Here is a 17,592-nt window from a genome sequence, read left to right as displayed (position 1 = left end):
CTCTCAGAAATTAGAATGTGGAGAGACGTTCACTCATCTAGCATGAAGGGAACGGGTTAAAATTGAAAAACTTACTCTTATTTCTATGACTGTTTCCTAGTGCAGGTTTGAAGTACCTCCAGTTTTCAGTGTAAAACAGAGTTGGAGCTAGAACATCCCCATATATATTTATGTAGTGGAGATTCGAAGCGAAAAAAAATTTTGTTCCCAAGAATCTAGGTGAAGATCGACTTTCACAAAAAGTTACCACTCAGAAATGAACATGTGCAGACAGGTTCTTTCTTCAAGCACAAATGGAATGGGTTGCAGTAGAAATACTTACTCTGGGTTCCCAGGCTTTTTCCATTTGCCTGTTTGAAGTTCCTACAATTTTAAGTGTAAAATCGATTTTGTGCTGTTACCTCCCCATATATATGTACGTTTTGTAATTTCCATCTGAAAAGAAAATTTGTGTTATCAGCAAGCTAGGTGAAGGGCGGCTGTCACACACATTTATCTCGCAGAAATTAGCATGTGGAGAGACTTTGTTTCATCTAGCACCAAGGGAGCGGTTTAAAACTGATACAAATATTCTCATTTCTAACTCTGTTTCCTGGGTCGGTTTGATATTCCTGCATTATTCACTGAAAAACCGAGTTGGAGCTAGCACCTCTCCATATATATATAAGTATTGTACATTCCTAATGAAAAAACACTTTGTGTTCCCAACTTGCTAGTTGAAGGACGTCTTTCACCCACAACTTTCTCTCAAAATTAGCATGTGGAGAGACTTTCACTCATCTAGCACAAAAGGAACAGTTTGCAGGAGAAACAGTTACTCTGGTTTCTCAGTCTGTTTCCTAGTGCCTGTTTGAAATTCCTGCAGCTTTCACTGTAAAACCAATTTGGAGCCAGTACCTCCCCATTTATATCTCTGTTGTGTAATTTCCAAATGAATAAAACCTTGTGTTCCAATAAGCCAGGTGAAGGACGGATTTTGCACACAATTATCTCTCAGATTTAAGCATGTGGAGAGACTATCATTCATCTAGCACAAATGGAACGTTTTGAAGTAGACACACTTACTCTGGGTTCCCAGTCTGCATCCTAGAGCCCATTTGAGGTTCTTGCAAATTTCACTGTAAACCAGAATTTTTTACTTCTACCTCCCCATATATATGTACATACTCTAATTTCCAACTGAAAGAAACTGTTTTGCCAGCAAGCTAGGTGAAGGAATGCTTCCACACACAATTATCTCTCAGATATTAGCATGTGGAGAGACATTCTTTCATCTAGCACCAAGGAGAGTGTTAAAAGTGATACAATTGCTCTTATTTCTGAGTGTTTCATAGGATCGGTTTGAAATTCCTGCAGTTTTCAGTGTAAAACCGAGTTGGTGCTACTACCTCCCCATATATATGTACGTATTGTACTTAACTAATGAAAGATGATTCGTGTTTACAACATGCCAGTTGAAGGACTTCATTCCCAAACAATTTTCTCTCAGATCTTAGTATGTTTAGACACTTTCATTCATCTTACAAATAGGGTATTTGTTCCAGTGGAAGCACTTTATTTTCTCAGTTTGTTTCCTATTGCCGATTTTAAGTTTCTGTATTTTCATTGTAAAACCGATTTGTAGCTAGTACATCCCCATATATATGCATGTAGTGAAATTTCCAACTGGAAAAAATCTTTGTGTTCCCAACAAGCTAATAGAAGGACGGCGTTCACACACACTTATCTCTCAGACCTTTGCATGTGGAGAGACTTCCGTTCATCTGCACAAAGGGATCGGGTTGCAGGAGAAACACTTACTCTGGTTTCTCATTCTATTTCCTTGTGCCAGGTTTAATTTCCTGCATTATCACTGTAAGCAGAGTTGGTGTTTGTACCTCCCCAATTATATGCACGTAGTGTACTTTCCATCTGAAAAGAAACTGTGTGTTGCCAGCAAGCTAGGTGAAGCACGGCTTTCACTGAAAGCTGTCACTAAAAACCGAGCATGTGGAGAGAAGTTTGTTAAACTAGAAGCACGGTAACGGGTTGCAAGTGGTACACACACCCTGATATCTAATTTGAATTCCTAGTGCTGGGTTGAATTTCCTGCAGTGTTCACTGTAATACTGAGATGGAGCAGTTCTGCCCCATATATATATATAAGTATTGTACATTCCTAATTTAAAGAAAATTTGTGTTCCCTACTTGCTAGTTGAAGGACGTCTTTCACCCACAACTTTCTCTCAGAAATTAGCATGTGGAGAGACATTTGTTCATCTAGCACAAAAGGAATGGTTTGCAGGAGAAACAGTTACTCTGGTTTCTCAGTCTGTTTCCTAGTGCCTGTTTGAAATTCCTGCAGCTTTCACTGTAAAACCGATTTTCAGCTAGTACCTCCCCATGTATATGTGTTTAGTGTAATTTCCAAATGAATAGAAACTTTGTGTTCCCAATAAGCCAGGTCAAGGATGGATTTCGCACACAATTTTCTATCAGTATAAAGCATGTGGAGAGATGATCGTTCATCTGGCACAAATGGAAGTGGTTGCAGTAGACACACTTACTCTGGGTTCCCAGTCTGCTTCCTAGAGCCCATTTGAAGTTCCTGCAGTTTTCACTGTAAAATCGAGTTGGAGCTAGAACCTCCCCATATATATTTATGTAGTGTAGTTACCAAGCGAAAAATATTTGTGTTTCAATGATGCTTAGTGAAGGGCGACTTTCACACAAAGTTACCTCTCAGAAATGAGCATGTGGAGAGAGGTTCTTTATTCAAGCACTAATGGTATGTGTAGAAGTAGAAATATTAACTCTGGTTTTCCATTCTGTTTCCTATAGCCTTTTTGAAATTCCTACAGTTTTCACTGAATAATTCATTTGGTGCTTGTACCTCCCCATTTATATGTACATAGTGTAATTACCAACTGAAAAGAAACATTGTGCGGCCAGAAACCTAGGTGAAAGACGGGTGTTACACAAAATTATCTCTCAGAAACTAGCATGTGGAGAGACTTTCTTTCATCTAGCACCAAGGGTGCCTTTTAAATGAGATACAATTTCTCTAATTTCTAAGTCTGTTTCCTTGCCTCGGTTTGATGTTCCTCCAGGTTTCACTGAAAAACCGTGTTGGAGCTTGTATCTCCGCATATATATATAAAAAGTGTTCTTTCCTAATGAAAAGAAACTTTGTGTTCCCAACATGCAAGGTGAAGGACGTCTTTCACACACAATTTTCTCTCAGAATTGAGCATGTGGAGAGATGTTCGTTCATCTAGCACCAAGGGAGCCGTGTAAAAGAGATACAATTTCTCTAATTTCTTAGTCTGTTTCCTAGGGTCGGTTTGAAGTTCCTGCAGTTTTCACTGTAAAACAGAGGTGGAGATAGAACCTCCCCATATATAGCTACGTATTGTAAATTCCAAATGAAAAGAATCCTTTTGTTCCTAACATGCTTGGTGAACGACGGATTTCACAAAAACCTATCTGTCAGAACTGAGCATGTGGAAACACGTTCGTTCATCGAGCACAAATGGAACTGTTTGCCAGAGAAACAATTACTGTGTTTCTACTCTGTTTAATAGTGCCATTTTGAAATCCTGCAGTTTTCACTGTAAAACCGATTTGGAGTTAGTACCTTCCGATATAAAGGTACGTATTGTTGTTTCCAAATGAAAAGTAACTTTTTGATCCTAACATGCAAGGTGAAGGACGGATTTCACAAAGAGTTACGTCTCAGAAATGAGCATGTGGAGAGGCGTTCATTCTTCTAGCATAAATGGAACCCATGTCAGGAGAAATATTTACTCTGAATTCCCAGTTTGTTTCCTATTGCCGGTTTCAATTTCCTGCAGTTTTCATTGAAAAACCAGGTTGGAGCTTGAATCTACCCGTATTTATGTATGTATGGTTTTTTCCTATGAAAAAAAAACTTTGTGCTCCTTACAATCTAGGTGAAGGACGACTTTCACACACACTTATCTCTCAGAAATGAACATGTGAAGAGACGTTCATTCACTAGCACAAGGGTATGGTTTGCAGTAGATAAAATTACTCTGATTTCTAAGTCTGTTTCCTAGTGAAAGTTTGAAGTACCTGCAGTTTTCACAGTAAATCTGAGTTGGAGTTTGTACCTACCCATATATATGTATGTTGAGTAGTTTCCAACTGAAAACAAGCTTTGTGTTCCCAAGAAGCTAGGTGAAGTTCGGCTTTAACACACACTTATCTCTGAGAAATGATAATGTCGAGAGAGTTCATTCATCCAGCACATGGGGTGCGAGTTGCAGTAAACCACTTACCCTGGTTTCTCAGTCTGTTTCCTTGTGCTGGTTTTAATGTCCTGCATTTTCACTGTAAAATCGTGTTGGAGCTAAAACCTCCTCATATATATTTATGTAGTGTTGTTTACAACCAAAAAAAATTTTGTTCCCAAGAATCTATGTGAAGTGTGACTTTCACAATAAGTTACCACTCAGAAATGAGCATGTGTAGACAGGTTCTTTCTTCAAGCACAAATGAAATGGGTTGCAGTAGAAATACTTACTCTGGGTTCCAGGTCTTTTTCCATTAGCAGGATTGAATTTCCTAAAATTTTAACTGTAAAATCGATTTTGTGCTTGTACCTCCCCTTATATATGTATGTTTTGTAATTTCCAACTGAAAAGAAAATTTGTGTTGCCAGCAAGCTAGGTGAAGGGCAGCTGTCGCACACACTTTTCTCTCAGAAATTAGCATGTGGAGAGACTTTCTTTCATCTAGCACCAAGGGAGCAGTTTAAAAGGGATACAAGTATTCTAATTTCTAAGTGTGTTTCCTAGGTCGGTTTGATGTTCCTGCAGTTTTCACTGAAAAACCCGAATAGGAGCTTATACCTCCCCATATATAAATAAGTAGTGTACTATCCTAATGAAAAGAAACTTTGTGATCCCAACATGCTATGTGAAGAACGTCTTTCACACACAATTTTGTCTCAGAATTGAGCATGTGGAGAGACTTTCATTCATCAAGCACAAAGGGAGCGGTTTAAAAGGGACAGAATTACTCAAATTTCTTAGTCTGTTTCCTAGGGTCGGTTTGAAAATCCTACTATTTTCACTGTAAACCAGAGTTGGAGTTAGATCCTCCCCATATATATATAAGAATTGTAATTTCCCAATGAAAATGATCATTTTGTTTGTAACATGCTTGTTGAATGACGAATTTCACAAAAACTTATCTCTCTGAACTGAGCATGTGGAGACACGTTCGTTCATCGAGCACAAATGGAACCGTTGGCCGGGGAAAAAATTACTCTGTTTCTCAGTCTGTTTAATAGTGCCTGTTTGAAATCCTGCAGTTTTCAGTGTAAAACCGAGTAGGTGCTAGTACCTCCTCACATATATGTATGTATTGCTGTTTCCATATGAAAAGGAACTTTTTGATCCTAACATGCAATTTGAAGGACAGATTTCACAAACAGTTATGTCTCAGAAATGAGCATGTAGGCAGACGTTCATTCCCCTAGCATAAATGGAACGGTTTCCAGGAGAAAGATTTACTCTGGTTTCCCAGTTTGTTTCCTGTTGTCGGTTTCATTTTCCTGCAGTTTTCATTTTAATTCCATGTTGGAACTTGAATCTACCTGTATTTATGTACGTATGGTAGTTTCCAACTGAAAAAAACTTTGTGTTCCTTACAAGCTAGGTGAAGTATGGCCTTCACACACACTTATCTCTTAGAAATGAAGATGTGCAGAGATGTTCATTCTAGTAGCAACAAGGGAATGGGTTGCAGTAGATACAATTACTCTGAATCCTTAGTCTGTTGCCTAGCTAACCTTTGAAGTTCCTGCAATTTTCACTGTAATACAGTGTTGGACTTAGAACCTCCCCATATATATATATCTATTGTAATTTACAAATGAAAATAATCTTTTTGTTCCTAACAGGCTTTTTGAATGACGGATTTCACAAAAACTTATTTCTCAGAACTGAACATGTGGAGACACGTTCATTCATCGAGCACAAATGGAATGGTTTGTCGGAGAATCAATTACTGTGTTTGTCAGTCTGTTTAATTGTGCCAGGTGGAAATCCTGCAGTTTTCATTGTAAAACTGAGTTAGAGCTAGTGCCTCCCCATATATATGTATGTATTGTACTTTACTAATGAAAGGAAACTTCGTGTTCCCAACATGCTAGGTGAAGGACGTCATTCCCACACAATTTTCTCTCATATCTTAGTATGTTTAGAGACTTTCATTCTTCTTCAAAATAGGGTACGTGTTCCAGTGTAAGCAGTTACTCTGTTTTCTCAGTGTTTCTTACTGCCAGTTTTAATTTTCTGTATTTTCATTGTAAAACCGATTTGGAGATATTACCTCCCCATATATATGTATTTAGTGCAGTTTCCAACTGGAAAAAATCTTTGTGTTCCCAACAAGCTAGTAGAAGGACGGCTTTCACACACACTTATATCTCAGAACTGAGCATGTGGAGAGAATTCCGTTCATCTAGCACAAAGGGATCGTTTTGCAGGAGAAACACTTACTCTGGCTTCTTAGTCTGTTTCCTTGTGCAGTTTTTAATTTTCTGCCTTCTCACTGTAAGCCGAGTTGGTGCTTTTACCTTCCCAAATAAATGCACGTATTGTTGTTTCCATCTAAAAAGAAACTCCATGTTGCCCGCATGCTAGGTGAAGCATGGATTTCACAGACAATTATCTCTGAAAACCAAGCATGTGGAGAGAATTTGGTTAATCTAGAACCAAGGAAACTTTTTGCAAGTGGTACACATACTCTGATATCTAATTTTGATTCCTTGTGCCAGTTTGAATTCCCTGCATTGTTCATTGTAAAACTGAGATGGAGCTCGTGCCACCTCATATATATGTACATATTGCACTTTCGTAATGAAAAGAAACTATGTTTTCCTAACTTGTTAGGTGAAGGACGTCATTCACACACAAATTTCTCTCAGAAATTAGCATGTGGAGAGATTTCCATTCATCTAGCACAAAAGGACCGGGTGGAAGGAGAAACAATTACTCTAGTTTCTCTGTCTGTTTTGAAGTGCTGGTTTCAAATTCCTGCAGTTTTCAGTGTAAAACCAAGTTGAAGATATTACTTTCAATGTATATATTTTTAGTGTAATTTCCAAATGAAAAGAACTTTGTGTTCCCAGCAATCCAGGTGAAGTTTGGCTTTGAATCATACTTATCTCTCAGAGTTTAGCATGTGGAGAGACGATATTTCATGTAGCACAAATGGAACATGTTGCAGTAGACACACTGACTCTGTTTTCCCAGAATGATTCCTAGAGCCCGTTTGAAGTTCCTGCAAATTTGAATGTAAGCCTGTGTTGGTACTAGTACCTTCCCATATATATGTACGTACTGTAGTTTCCAAATGAAAAGAAACTTTGTTTTGCCAGCAAGCTAGGTGAAGGACGGCTTTCACACAAACTTATCCCTCAGAAATTAGCATGTTGAGAGACGTTCGTTCATCTAGCACAAAGGGAACAGTTTAAAATTGATAAACTTACTCTTAATTCTATGACTGTTTCTTAGTGCAGGTTTGAAGTTCCTGCAGTTTTCACTGTAAAGCCGAGTTGGAGCTTGAACCTCCTCATATATATTTATGTAGTGTTGTTTATAACCGAAAAAAATTTTGTTCCCAAGAATCTAGGTGAAGTGTGACTTTCACAGAAAGTTACCACTCAGAAATGAGCATGTGCAGACAGGTACTATATTCAAGCACAATGGAATGGGTTGTAGTAGAAATACATACAATGGGTTCCCACTCTGTTTCCATTAGCAGGATTGAATTTCCTAAAATTTTAACTGTAAAATCGATTTTGTGCTTGTACCTCCCCTTATATATGTACGTTTGGCAATTTCCAACTGAAAAGAAAATTTGTGTTGCCAGCAAGCTAGGTGAAGGGCAGCTGTCACACACACTTTTCTCTCAGAAGTTAGCATGTGGAGAGACTTTCTTTCATCTAGCACCAACGGAGCGGTTTCAAAGTGATACAAGTATTCTAATTTCTAAGTCTGTTTCCCGGGTCGGTTTGATGTTCCTGCAGTTTTCATTGAAAAAACAATTAGGAGCTTATACCTCCCCATATATATATAAGTAGTGTACTATCCTAATGAAAAGAAACTTTGTGATCCCAACATGCTATGTGAAGAACGTCTTTCACGCACTATTTTGTCTCAGAATTGAGTATGTGGAGAGACTTTCATTCATCAAGCACCAATGGAGCGGTTTAAAAGAGATATAATTACTCTAATTTCTTAGTCTGTTTCCTATGGTCGGTTTGAAATTCCTGCAATTTTCACTGTAACCCAGTGTTGGAGTTAGATTCTCCCCATATATATATAAGAATTGTAATTTCCCAATGAAAAGACTCATTTTGTTTCTAACATGCTTGGTGAATGACGGATTTCACAAAAACTTATCTCTCAGAACTGAGCATGTGGAGAAACGTTCGTTCATCGAGCACAAATGGAACCATTGGCCGGGGAAACAATAAGTCTGTTTCTTAGTCTGTTTAATAGTGCCTGTTTGAAATCCTGCAGTTTTCAGTGTAAAACCGAGTTGGTGCTAGTACCTCCTCACATATATGTATGTATTGCTGTTTCCAAATAAAAAGGAACTTTTTGATCCTAACATGCAAGTTGAAGGATGGATTTCACAAACAGTTACGTCTCAGAAATGAGCATGTGGACAGACGTTCATTCTCCTAGCACAAATGGAACGGTTGTCAGGAGAAAGATTTACTCTGGTTTCCCAGTTTGTTTCCTGTTGCCGGTTTCATTTTCCTGCAGTTTTCATTGTAAAACCAAGTTGGAGTTGGAATCTCCCCATATTTATGTATGTATGGTTGTTTCCAACTAAAAACAACTTTGTGTTCCTTACAAGCTAGGTGAAGTACAGCTTTCACACACACTTATCTCTCAGAAATCAAGATGTGCAGAAATGTTCATTCTATAAGCAGCAACAGAATGGGTTGCAGTAGATACAATTACTCTGATTTCTAAGTCTGTTTCCTAGCGAAAGTTTGAAGTACCTGTAGTTTTCACTGTAAATCTGAGTTGGAGCTAGTATCTACCCATATATATGTATGTTGAGTAGTTTCCAACTGACAAAAAGCTTTGTGTTCCCAAGAAGCTAGGTGAAGTATGGCTTTCAAACACACTTATCTCCAAGAATTGTTAATGTCGATAGAGTTCATTCATCCAGCATTTGGGGAGTGGGTTTCAGTAAAACACTTACTCTGGTTTCTCAGTCTGTTTCCTTGTGCTGGTTTTCATGTCCTGCATTTTCACTTTAAAACCGTGTTAGAGCTAGAACTTCACCATATATAAGTATGTAGTGCAGTTTCCAATGGGAAAAAATCTTTGTGTTCCCAACAAGCTATGAGAAGGACAGCTTTCACACACACTTACATCTCAGAACTGAGCATGTGGAGAGAATTCCGTTCATCTAGCACAAAGAGATCGTGTTGCAGGAGAAACAATTACTCTGTTTTCTTAGTCTGTTTCCTTGTGCCGGTTTTAATTTTCTGCATTCTCACTATAAGCCGAGTTGGTTCTTGTACCTCCCCAAATATATGCATGTAGTGTGCTTTCCATCTGAAAAGAAACTCTCTGTTGCCCACAAGCTAGGTGAAGCATGGATTTCACAGACAATTATCTCTGAAAACCAAGCATGTGGAGAGAATTTGGTTAATCTAGAACCAAGGAAACTTTTTGCAAGTGGTACACATACTCTGATATCTAATTTTGATTCCTAGTGCTGGTTTGAATTCCCTGCATTGTTCATTGTAAAACTGAGATGGAGCTAATACCACCCCATATCTATGTACATATTGCACTTTCCTAATGAAAAGAAACTATGTGTTTCTAACTTATTAGGTGAAGGACGTCATTCACACACAAATTTCTCTCAGAAATTAGCATGCGGAGAGATTTTCATTCATCTAGCACAAGAGGACCTTTTTGAAGGAGAAAGAGTTACTCTAGTTTCTCAGTCTGTTTTCAAGTGCCGGTTTGAAATTCCTGCATCTTTCACTGTAAAACCGAGTTGAAGCTACTACCTTCCAATGTATATGTGTTTAGTGTAATTTCCAAATGAAAAGAATCTTTGTATTCCCAACTAGCCAGGTGAAGGACGGCTTTGAAACACACATATCTCTCAGAGTTAAGCATGTGGAGAGAGGATCGTTCATGTAGCACAAATGAAATGTGTTACAGTAGACACACTTACTCTGTTTTCCCAGTATGATTCCTAGAGCCCATTTGAAGTTCCTGCAAATTTGAATGTAAGCCCGAGTTGGTACTTTTACCTCCCCATATATATATAAGTACCATAATTTCCAACTGAAAAGAAACGTTGTTTTGCCAGCAAGCTAGGTGAAGGATGGCTTTCACACACATTTATCTCTCAGAAATTAGAATGTGGAGAGATGTTCGTTCATATATCACAAAGGGAACGGGTTAAAAGAGATACACTTACTCTGATTTCTAAGTCTGTTTCCTAGTGCCTGTTTGAACTTTCTGCAGTTTTCACTGTAAAACCGACTTAGAGCTAGAACCTCCCCATATGTATTTATGTAGTGTAGATTCCATCTGAAAAAAATTTGCGTTCCCAAGAAGCTAGGTGAATGGCGAGTTTCACACAAAATTATCTCACAGAAATCAGCATGTGGAAAGAGGTTCTTTATTCAAGCACAAATGTAATGGTTTGCAGTAGAAATACTTACTCTGGGTTCCCAGTCTGTTTCCTATGCCGTTTTGAAGTTCCTAAAGTTTTCACTGTAAAATCAATTTGGTGCTTTAAGCTCCCCATATATATGTATGTTGTGTAATTTTCAACTGAATAGAAACTTTGTGTTGCCTACAATCTAGGTGAAGTACGGCTTTCACACACACTTATCTCTCATAAATTATCATGTGGAGAGACGTTCGTTCATGTAGCACCAAGGGAGCGGATTAAATGTGATACAATAACTCTAATTTCTAAGTCCATTTCCTAGGGCCAGTTTGAAGTTCCTGCTGTTTTCAATGTAAAACCATGTTGGAGCTAGTACCTCCCCATATTTATGTACGTATTGTGCTTTCCTAATGAAAAGAACCTTTGTGTTCCAAACATGCTAGGTTAAGGACATCTTTCACAGACAATTTTCGCTCAGAATTGAGCATGTGGTGAGACGTTCGTTCATCTAGCACAAAAGGAACCATTTGCAGGAGAAACTCTTACTCTGGGTTCTCAGTCAATTTCCCAGTGCCGGTTTGAAATTCTTGCAGCTTTCGCTATAAAACCAAGTTGGAGCTAGAACAACCCCATATATATGTACGTATTGTAATTTTGTAATAAAAAGAAACTTTATGTTCCAAAAATGCAATGTGAAGGATGTCTTTCACACACAATTTCATCTCAGAATTGAGCATGTGGAGAGAGGTTCTTTAATCAAGCACATATGGTATGGGTTGCAGTAGAAACACTTACTCTGCGTTCCCAGTATGCTTCCTAGAGACCGTTTGAAGTTCCTGCTTATTCCACTGTAAAACTGAGTTGATAATTGTACCTGTACATATATAATTAAGTATTGTAGTTTCCAACTGAATTGAAACTTTGTTTTGCCAGCATGCTAGGTGAAGGAAGGCTTTCACACACAAATTTCTCTCATAATTGAGCATGTGGTGAGAAGTTCATTCATCTAGCACCAAGGGAGTGGTTTAAAAGGGATACAATTAATCTAATTTCTTAGTGTGTTAACTAGGGACAGTTTGAAGTTCCTGCAGTTTTCAATATAATACAGTGTTGGAGTTAGAACCTCCCCATTTATATATACATATTGTAATTTCCAAATGAAAAGATTATTTTTGCTCTTAACATGCTTTTTGAATGACGGATTTCACAAAAACTTATATCTCAGAACTGAGTATGTGGAGACACGTTCGTACAACGAACACAAATGGAAAGGTTTACTGGAGAAACAATTACTGTGTTTCTAGTCTGTTTAATAGTGCAGGTTTGAAATTCTATAGTTTTCATGGTAAAACAGATTTGGATCTTGTACCTCCCCATATGTGTGTATGCATTGCTTTTTCCAAATTAAAACAAACGTTTTGATCCTAACATGCAAGGTGAAGGACTGATTTCACAAAGAGTTATGTCTCAGAAATGAGCATGTGGACAGACGTTCATTTTTCTACCATAAAGGGAACGGTTGCCAGGAGAAAGATTTACTCTGGTTTACCAGTTTTTTTCCTATTGCCAGTTTCATTTCCCTGCAGTTTTCAATGTTAAACCAAGTTGGAGCTTGAATATACCCGTATATATGTATGTATGGTAGTTTCCAACCAAAAAAAAAAACTTTGTAATCCTTACAAGCTAGGTGAAGGACGGCTTTCACACACACTTATCTCTCAGAAATGAACATGTGGAGAGACGTTCATTCAACTAGCAACAAGGGAACGGGTTGCAGTGGATACAAGTACTCTGATTTCTATGTCTGTTTCTTGTGACGGCTTAAAGTTCCTGCAGTTTTCACTGTAAAACAAAGTTGGAGTTAGAACTACCCCATATATATGTACGTGTTGTTATTTCCAAATGAAAAGAATCTTTTTGTTCCTAACATGCTTTGTGTACGACGAATTCCACAAAAACTTATATCTCAGAACTGAGCATGAGTAGACACGTTCGTTCATCAGTACAAATGGAATAGTTTGCTGGAGAATCAACTACTGTGTTTGTCAGACTGTTTAATAGTGCCCGTTGGAAATCCTGCAGTTTCCACTGTAAAACTGAGTTGGAGCTAGTACCTCCCCATATATATGTACATATTGTACTTTCTTAATGGGAAGAGACTTCATATTCCCAACATGCTAGGTGAAGAACTTCTTTCACACACTATTTTCTCTCAGAACTTATTAGGTCGAGAGACTATCATTCATCTTGCACATAGGGATCGGTTTGCAGTAGAAGCACTTACTCTGTTTTCTCAGTTTTTTTCCTACTGCCGGTTTGAATTTCCTCCATTTATCACTACAAAATCAAGTTGGATCTAATATCTACCAATAAATTTGTATGTTGAGTAGTTTAAAAATGAAAAGAAGCTTTGTGTTCCCAAAAAGCTAGGTGAACAATGGCTTACACACACACTTATCTCTCAGAACTGATCATGTTGTGAGAGTTCATTCTTCAAGCACATGGAGAACGGGTTGCAATAAAACACTTACTCTGGTTTCTCAGTCTGTTTCCTTGTGCCGGTTTTAATTTCCTGCATTTTCACTATAAAATCTTGTTGGCGCTAATACCTCCCCATATAAATGTATGTAGTGCAGTTTCCAACTGGAAAAGGTCTTTGTGTTCCCAACAAGCTAGTAGAAAGACGGGATATACACACACTTATCTCTCTGAACTGAGCATGTGGAGAGACTTCCGTTCATCTAGGACAAAGGGATCGTGTTGCAGGGAAAACACATACTCTGGTTTCTCAGTCTGTTTCCTTGTGCCGGTTTTAATTTCCTGCATTCTCACTGTAAGCAAAGTTGGTGCTGGAACCTCCACAAATATATACACGTAGTGTGCTTTCCATCTGAAAAGAAACTCTATGTTGCCCGCAAGTTAGGTTAAGCACATATTTCACAGACACTTATCTCTGAAAACCGAGGATGTGGAGAGAATTTCGTTAATCTAGAACGAAGGGAACTTTTTGCAAGTGGTACACTTACTCTGATATCTAATTTTGATTCCTACTGCTGGTTTGAATTCCCTGCATTGTTCAATGTAAAACTGAGATGGAGCTAGTACCGCCCCATATACATGTACATATTGTACTTTCCTAATGAAAAGAAACTTTGTGTTCATAACTTGTTAGGTGAAGGACGTCTTTCACACACAAATTTCTCTCAGAAATTAGCATGTGGAGAGACATTCATACATCTAGCACAAAAGGACAGCGTTGAAGGAGAAACAGTTACTCTAGTTTCTCAGTCTGTTTTCAAGTGCCGGTTTAAAATTCCTGCAAATTTCCCTGTAAAACCAAGTTGAAGCTATTACCTCCCAATGTATATGTGTTTAGAGTAATTTCCAAATGAAAAGAAACTTTGTGTTCCCAACAAGCCATGTGAAGAACGGCTTTGAAACACACTTATCTCTCAGAGTTAAGCCTGTGGAGAGACGAAAGTTCATGTAGCACACATGGAACAGTTTGCAGTAGACACACTTACTCTGTTTTCCCAGTATGATTCCTAGAGCCCGTTTGAATTATCTGCAAATTTGAATGTAAGCTTGGATTGGTACTTGTACCTCCCCATATATATATACATACTGTAGTTTCCAACTGAAAAGAAACTTTGTTTTGCTAGCAAGCTAGGTGAAGGACGGCTTTCACACATACTTATCTCTCAGAAATTAGCATGTGGAGAGACTTTCATTCACCTAGCACGAAGGGAAAGGGTTAAAATTGATAAACTTACTCTTATTTCTATGACTATTTCCTAGTGCAGGTTTGAAGTTCCTTCAGTTTTCACTGTAAAACCGAGTTGGAGCTAGAAACTCCCCATATATATTTATGTGGTGTAGTTTCTAACCGAAAAAAATTTTGTTCCCAAGAATCTAGGTGAAGAGCGACTTTCAATAAATGATACCACTCAGACATGAACATGTGCAGACAGGTTCTTTATTCAAGCACAAATGGAATGGGTTGCAGTAGAAATACTAACTCATGGTTCCCAGTCTATTTCCATTAGCCGGTTTGAAGTTCCTACAATTTTAAGTGTAAAATCAATTTTGTGCTTGTACCTCCCCATATATATGTACGTTTTGTAATTTCCAACTGAAAAGAAAATATGTGTTGCCAGCAAGCTAGGTGAAGGGCGGCTGTCGCACACACTTTTCTCTCAGAAATTAGCATGTGGAGAGACTTTCTTTCATCTAGCACCAAGGGAGCGGATTAAAAGGGATACAAGTATTCTAAATTCTAAGCCTGTTTCCTGGGTCGGTTTTATGTTCCTGGAGTTTTCACTGAAAAACCGAGTTGGAGCTAGTACCTCCCCATTTATGTGTAAGTAGTGTACTTTCCTAATGAAAAGAAACTTTTTGTTCCCATCATGCTATGTTAAGAAGTCTTTCACACACAATTTTGTCTCAGAATTGAGCATGTGGAGAGACTTTCGTTCATGAAGCATAAGGGAGTGGTTTAAAAGAGATACAGTTACTCTAATTTCTTAGTCTGTTTCCTAGGGACGGTTTCAAGTTCCTGCAGATTTCACTGTAAACCAGATTTGGAGTTAGATCGTCCCCATATATATATATGAATTGCAATTTCCTTAAGAAAGGAATCATTTTGTTTCTAACATTCTTGGTGAATGACGGATTTCACAAAAAATTATCTCTCAGAACTGAGCATGTGGAGACACATTCATTGTTCGAGTACAAATGGAAAGGTTGGCTGGGGAATCAATTACTCTGTTTCTCAGTCTGTTTAATAGTGCCGGATTGAAATCCTGCAGTTTTCACTGTAAAACCGAGTTGGTGCTAGTACCTCATCACATATATGTATGTATTGCTGTTTCCAAATGAAAAGAGACTTTTTGATCCTTACATGCATGTTGAAGGATGGATTTCACAGTTTCATCTCAAAAATGAGCATGTGGACAGACGTTCATTCTCCTAGCACAAATGGAACAGTTGTCAGGAGAAAGATTTACTCTGGTTTCCCAGTTTGTTTCCTATTGCCGGTTTCAATTTCCTGCAGTTTTCATTGCAAAACCAATTTGGGGCTTGAATCTACCCGTATTTATGTATGTATGGTAGTTTCCAACTAAAAAACACTTTGTGTTTCTTACAAGCTAGGTGAAGTAAGGCTTTCACACACACTTATTTCTCAGAAATGAAGATGTGCAGAGACGTTCATTCTACTAGCAACAAGGGAACTGGTTGCAGTAGATACAATTACTCTGAATTCTAAGTCTGGTTCCTAGCGACTCTTTGAAGTTCTGGCAATTTTCACTTTAACACAGAATTGGAGTTAGAACCTCCCTATATATATATATATATATATATATATATATATATATATGTATTGTAATTTACAAATGAAAAGAATTTTTCTGTTCCTAACATGCTTGTTGAATGACGGATTTTGCAAAAACTTATCTATCAGAACTGAGCATGTGGAGAAACTTTTGTTCATCTAGCACAAATTGAATGGTTTGTAGGAGAAACCATTACTGAGTTTGTCAGTCTGTTTAATAGTGCCTTTTGGAAATCCTGCATTTTTCCCTGTAAAACTGAGTTGGAGCTAGTACCTCCCCATATATACGTATGTATTGTACTTTACTAATGAAAAGAAACTTTGTGTTCCCACATGCATGTTGAAGGACATCTTTCACACACAATTTTCTCTCAGAACTGAGCATGAGTAGAGAGGATCTTTAATCAAGCAGAAATGGTATAGGCTGCAGTAGACACAATTACTTTGTTTCCCAGTCTGTTTCCTAGAGCCCGTTTGAAGTTCCAAGAGTTTTCATTGTAAAGCCGAGTTGGTGCTTCTACATACTGATATATATGTACGTAGTGTAGTTTGAAACTGAAAAGAAACATTGATTTGCCAGCAAGCTAGGTGAAGTTCGGCTTTGACACACAATTATCTCTCAGAGTTGAACATGTGGAGAGATGGTCGTTCATCGAGCAGAAATCGAAGATGTTGCAGTAGGCACACTTTCTCTGCTTTCCCCATCTGTTTCCTATTTCTGGTTTGAATTTCCTGCAATTTTCACCCAAAAGCCAGTTTGAGCTACAAACTCCCCTTATATAATTACATAGTGAAATTTCCAACTGAAAAGAAAATTTGTATTCCCAGGAACCTAGCTGAAGTTAGGCTTTCACACAAAGATATCCCTCAGAACTGAGCATGTGGAGAGAGTTTCTTTAATCAAGCACAAATGGTATGGGATGCAGTTGAAACTCTTACTCTTTGTACCCAGTCGGCTTCCTAGAGCCCATTTGAAGTTCCTGAATTTTTCACTGTAAAACCGAGTTGGAGCTTGTACCTCCCCATTTATATTTATGTAGTGTTGTTTCCAAGTGAAAAATATTTGTGTTTCAAAGATTCTTAGAGAAGTGCGACTTTCACACAAAGTTATCTCTCAGAAATGAGTTGTGGAGAGAGGTTCTTTATTCAAGCACTAATGGTATGGGTAGCAGTAGAAACACTTACTCTGGGTTCCCATTCTGTTTCCTAAAGCCTGTTTGATGTTCCTTCAGTATTCACTGAAAAATCCACTTGGTGCATGTACTCTCCATTTATATGTACATAGTGTAATTACCAACTGAAAAGAAACTTTGTGTTGCCAGCAAGCTAGGTGAAGGAAGGCTTTCACACAAAATTATCTCTCAGAAATTAGCATGTGGAGAGGCTTTCTTTCATCTAGCACCAAGGGATCATTTTAAATGAGATACAATTTCTCTAATTTCTAAGTAGGTTTCCTAGCGTCGGTATGATGTTCCTCCAGTTTTCACTGAAAAACCGAGGTGGAGCTAGTAACACTCCATATATATGTATGTTGAGTAGTTTCCAACTGAAAAGAAGCCTTGTGTTCCCAAGAAACTTTGTGAAGT

This window comes from Vicugna pacos, chromosome 16, assembly GCF_048564905.1.
Source record: "Vicugna pacos chromosome 16, VicPac4, whole genome shotgun sequence".
NCBI classification, from domain to species: Eukaryota; Metazoa; Chordata; class Mammalia; order Artiodactyla; family Camelidae; genus Vicugna; species Vicugna pacos.
The sequence above is the reverse complement of the archived record's forward strand: the minus strand, read 5'-3'. Positions refer to the sequence as shown.